Raw genomic sequence first — 5,985 nt, 5'->3', positions numbered from 1 at the left:
ATGTACAATTCTCAGAAATTGTTTGTGCATTCCAATTTAATTTTGATGGATTTACAATCATTTAAATTATGGACAAAACACAGAATTTTGTCATTGCGGACCAGAGGACTAGTACATTAATAATGGAAACAATGTAAACAAATCCATTTTATCAGACTTCTGGAATTGTACTTAGTGTAAATTAATCATAATTTATCTTTTTTCACCGTGTCAGTGATAACATCACTTTTCCCTATAGTATACTGGCCTCACTGGAGCCATGCCTAAATATCTTAAATGTCACAATGAGCTTGATAGATTTCAGAAACCAGGGGTAGCAAAAAGTGTAGATTAATGGGTTCAGACAAGAGTTAAAATAGAACAGCAAGAGCTCAAAAGGTACAGATCTAATATCAAAGAAACTATTCTGGCCTACCATTGAGGAACAGAAAAATGGGAAAAGACATATCAGAAAGGCAATAACAAGTACACCGAGAGTCCTGGCAGCTTTCAGCTCAGATTTCTTAGCATGCACCGTCTCTGACCCCTGGAGTCTGAGAGCAGTGATATGAGAGCGCATTGCCCGAGCCTGAGACACAGCCACCACAAATACTCTTAGATACAGAACTATGATGACAATCACAGGGCCGACAAAGGTCAAAACAAAGTCAAAAATTCCCACAAAGTAGTCAATGACAACTACACAATCACCAGAACAAGAATTATACCTCCCTGGCTGCTTGAAATTATCCTTCATGATAAGACTGTTATACAGAATTGAACAAGCCCAGCAAGTACAAATAGAGACTGAGACTCTTTTTATAGTAATTTTGGTGGGATAATGCAGAGGGTCACAAATGGCTACATAGCGGTCAGCTGATATGAGTACCATAGTTCCTACTGAAGCAGAAGTAACAATGTAATCTAAACTGCTATACAGAGCACACATGTGGTCACCAAGAAACCAGCAGCCATCTAGGAGGCTAATCTGTCAAGCCATGATGAGGCCCACGAAGAAATCTGAGACGGCCAGAGAGAGGAGGAGGAGGTTGGTTGGGGTGTGCAGCTGCCTGGATTAAAATAAAGCATTACATTGGTAATAGCATCGCTAGTATAACAGTTAAAACATTAGAACTATGAGGAAAAGACAAAAGCATCATATAAAAAGAAACTTCACAAGCAAATATGATTTTTTAACACTGAAAAAAAGTCACTAATTTAAATAGGTCAGTACTTGAAGTGAGCGATGGAGATGATGACAAGTAGGTTCAGTACTGCAGTAAGCAGAGAGATAGATGATAGCAGGGTGTAAATACACACAGCCTCAATTTGTGGGCGCTTTTGCCGCACACAAGAGGAGTTGAGGAGTTGTGGAAAGCAGAGTTCAGTTTCTTCCATTGTTAGAGAAAGACAGCTGTTCAGCACAAACAGCTTTGTGACTGAGCCCCTTTTTTGTATCACCACCCTTCCTCCCACATTTGCCTTCTGACGCAACACATTCTCTGATATTTTTTCCCTGTGCGAATAAGTCAAAATGTGATGTTAATAATATAAAGTACAAGAAAACCAAGACAAGTGAGGCTCTTGAGCACAAACAGCTTCGTGACCGAGCCCCTTTTTTTCTCCTGTGCATCACACTAATGTCCGTCCTCCTATTTTTCCCATCTGACCTCATTCATTTTTGGATGTCGTGATTGCATAACATGGAACTGCTTAGTTTTAAACTGGATCAAAAATGGCATTTTAATCGATTCATAAACCTTACCTGTCCAGGAAAACCTTGAGAAACACAAAAAGAGCCCAAGGTCTTAAGCTGGAACATTCCTCAGAAAAGCACCACACTTCAGCAAATAGAACAGGATAGATCTGCTATCAATATCCTGGTGCTAGACACCACATGGATCCCAATGGTCACGTGTCACTGAATGTCAGATCACAGCTACTTTGGAGGACCTTCATGATAATTAGTCAGGGTGTGCGGCTGGAATTTTCTATCAGGCTCCTAAGTGCGCAGTGGAGGATGAGAAGAAACTGCAGCGGGTGGTGAGGGCAGCGGAGCGGGCAATCTGCACTTCACCAACCCCCCTCAGAGACATCTATACTGGCAGACTTCAGCAGAAAGCCAGTATCATCATCAAAGACCCCTCGCACCCTGGACACTCACTTTTTCCCCCCTTCCCTCTGGTAAACGCTACAGGTCCATCAGGTTGAAGACAAACAGACTCAACAGAAGTTTTTACCCACAGGCTGTCAAACATGCCCTACCTCCACCCTGATTGGAGGATAACTGCACTGCCAACACTCATGGACATTACACCTTATTTATGAATCGGATTTCTATTTATACTTCAATGCAACCAACATTCCTACCTCTTTAAACTGTATTTATTATAACCTTATTTAGTATAGTTGCAACAGCCCCCCCTCCCCCCACTCAATGTGCAATATCACTGATCACACTGCACCTCTCAATGCACCTGCTCCTCAGATGGCATGTATGTGTATGTATATATATGTAAGTGTTTATGTGGAAATATGTGTGTATGTATGTACACAGACATACATGTGTATATATATACATATACGTATGTATGTATGTGTATGTTTGTATGGGTCTATCCGTATGTTTGCAGGTGTATGTATAACTTGTACATATCTTTCTTCAGTAAATGGCCTGCATTTGTATAGCGCTTTTCTAGTCCGTAAGGACCCCAAAGCGCTTTACACTACATTTCTGTTGCTTGTGGGGCTCGCACACAAGAATTTCACTCGCATGTGCTGTGCCAGTGTGCCTGCACATGCGATGTGACAATAAAAGTGATTTGATTTGATTTGATTTGATTTGTCACGGCGAGTGGAGTGAGCCGTGTGGAGATGATAAAGGAGGATCCAATTGCAGGCACTTGTAAAGGTGTGACGGTGGTTTATTTAATACACATCACAGGGAAAAAATGGCAAACGAAGAGAAACTAAACTATACTGGACACAACTAAACCACAGAGCATGAACCTGAATGAGAATGAGAACGAGCAGAGGAGAATGACGATGGACAGCAGGGAGAACACACGGGTGAGACATGGTGGACACACAGACGGACCAGCAACTACAATAACAGAAGACACGACTTAAATACACACAGAGAAACACAGGGAGATTACACACAGGTGGTGGACACAGCTGGGAGCAATTAACGAGACGAGACAAGAGGTAAAATTGAACACATTCACAAGAGACGCAGACAACAGGAAACAAGACCTCACTACACAAAGACGGAGCCTTGACACTGAGAGACAGACTGAATCTAACACTTGGAACCTAAATGCTAAACATGAGACAAAAATCCTGAAACACACATAAACAGAAACATGGAACTCTAATAATAATCTATCATCATCATAATCATCACCACCACCACCACCAGTATACAGGAATAATCCATTATTCAAAGCCAAAACATAACAACTCCAAAATGCTGAGTCGAACCGACCCAGAACCGTGACAGCTACTAATACTAACAGATGGGAAGCACTAATTAAACCAGGAGTATAGGCTAAATAAAATAGATGTCAGGCCACGGGTAACAGATAGAGTTAATTCATAAATATAAAAATAATATCTAGAAAAATCAGCAATAATGCAGTAAAAAGTCAAAATGTAGTAAGAAGGTTAAAATGTAAAAAGGTTCAAATAGATGAAATAAGGGCACTAGCTAGAGGGATATTAAATAAATTAAATAAGTATGTTTTCAACCGTGTTTTGAAAGATTGAATAGAGTCCGAGGCACGAATAGTAACAGGAAGACTATTCCAGAGGTTCAGTGCAGCTGAGACAACAGCACAATCCCCCTTGGTCTTCAGGTGGGACCTAGGTTGGACAAAGAGTAATTGACCAGAGGATCTTAACCCTCTGGGGTCCAGGGTATAATTGGCCGTTTTCACTACTTTTTGATTTTGCCTCTATATTACACCTTTAAAAACCACTTATCTTGCCTTATTTGGTATCATTATTTTCAGCATAACCTCAAATATCTGAAATTTGAGTTATTTTTTTTTTCATTTTGGTATACTATATTAGCACAATTGATCTAAATCCAGACAAAAAAATTCAAAAAACATGTTTAACGAATCATTTTCATAACTTGAAATGCAAATAGAAATTGTACATTTCTAAAAATTATACACAAGATTTGCAAACAACAAAGTTATATGGTACTATTTACGTAAAAATGCAGCCAAGCCCTCGGGCGTTTTTTATATAACAATTTAACACTATTTACTGAACAATCAGTTGTGCTGCATCAAATAAGAAGGCACACAAATTATTTGTGCCAGTCCAAAAAAATAGTTTGTGTCCAATATAATACAGAGGAGAACAGCACAGTCCTAAACCCTGCAGGTCTGACAACAGGAGGTGTGTCAGTCCAGTTTTCCATTTGGGGACAGCGTTTACACTGGAATCTGCCTCTGATGGCTTTTTTGGAGCAAATGTGACATTCAGCAGTATAACTGACACACAATAACTACACAACACACTAACTACAGCCTCTTAACACGCTAAACGTCACTAATGTCTCACATATGAAAACTCACTCTCTGTCTTTCTTTCCCTTGCCCGCTTTCCGTCGCAGGTGTCGCTCCTAAAACTGCCCCTTCTCCCTAAACAACCAAGTGCCACATGTTGCCATATCAGTTTTTGATTGGCTGACAAGGTAAACTTTAACACCAATAGGGAAGGGGTGTTTTTTCTTTTTCTTTTTTCAACCATAAGTGGAGAGTGTTTGCTAGTGCTGTCCGTAGAAAACGCCGTTTTTACAGTTCTTCCCGCTGTAAACACAACTGTTTTCTTCAGAATGAAACACTGCGTGTATCTTTTTTATCATAACTCTGGTATTACGTGGCCCATCAACACAATTCAAGAACTGGTATATAGTTTGAATTCCGCACTTTTGATCCAGGTTGAAATGGAGACTCTGCATCTTGTAGCTGTGTCGTCTTAAATTGGTCTTGTGATTTTGACACGCCGGCGCGTCCGTTGACCCCAGAGGGTTAAGGCTCGATGAGGAGTATACAAGCTAAGAAGGTTAGCAAGATAGCTAGGCGCAACGTTATTTATAATTTTAAAAGTAAGCAACAAGATTTTAAAATCAATACGATATTTGATGGGTAGCCAAAGTCAACAAGAACTGGAGTAATGGAAGCAAATTTTCCAGTTCCAGTTAGGAGACGAACTGCAGCATTTTGAGCAAGCTAAAGTCTATGGAGATGGATGTATTGGCCAAAGTAAAGGGAATTGCAGTATTCTAATCTGGAAGTCACAAAAGCATGGATACGTTTTTCAAGGTCATTGTGCTGTGTAAAATGTTTGGCTTTAGAGATTGTGCAATTGAAAAAGCCAGATTTGACTACTGAGGACACTTGTTTAACAAGCTTAAATGAACTGTCCAGGAAAACACCTAGATTGCTTACAGTGTCAGAGAAGAAGCTAGCAAGGGGGACAAATAGAATGGCTAACTAGTCCCGAGGGATATGCCTATCAAACACTACAATCTCAGTTTTGTTTTCATTCAAAATAAGAGAATTGGCCAAAAGCCAGTCCTTGACCTCTTTCATGCAATCTAACAAGCATTCCAATGAAGATGACAAATCATGAATCAATTGAAAGAAAATTCTAATGTCATCAGCATAACAGTGGTAAGAGGTTTTATCCATCCATCCATCCATCCATCTTTATCCGCTTATCCGAGGCTGGGTCGCGGGGGCAGTAGCCTAAGCAAAGAGGCCCAGACCTCCCTCTCCCCAGCCACCTCCTCCAGCTTATCCGCGGGAACACCAAGGCGTTCCCAGGCTAGCCGAGAGATATAATCTCTCCAGTGTGTCCTGGGTCTGCCCCGGGGCCTCCTCCCGGTGGGACATGCCTGGAACTACCTCACCCAGGAGGCGCCCAGGGGGCATCCTTGTCAGATGCCGGAACCACCTCAGCTGGCTCCTTTCGATGTGGAGCAGCAGC

At 41.1% G+C, this 5,985-nt stretch overlaps 1 pseudogene; it reads right to left on the bottom strand.

The window, feature by feature from the left end:
- The window catches only part of LOC106456006 (trace amine-associated receptor 13c-like), a 40,015-nt pseudogene that overhangs the window by 2,638 nt on the left and 31,392 nt on the right, over nucleotides 1-5,985 (bottom strand).

Source organism: Pundamilia nyererei, unplaced genomic scaffold (assembly GCF_000239375.1).
Source record: "Pundamilia nyererei isolate P.nyererei 1_Seehausen unplaced genomic scaffold, PunNye1.0 scaffold00858, whole genome shotgun sequence".
In the NCBI taxonomy this organism is placed as follows: Eukaryota; Metazoa; Chordata; class Actinopteri; order Cichliformes; family Cichlidae; genus Pundamilia; species Pundamilia nyererei.
The sequence above is the reverse complement of the archived record's forward strand: the minus strand, read 5'-3'. Positions and strand labels throughout refer to the sequence as shown.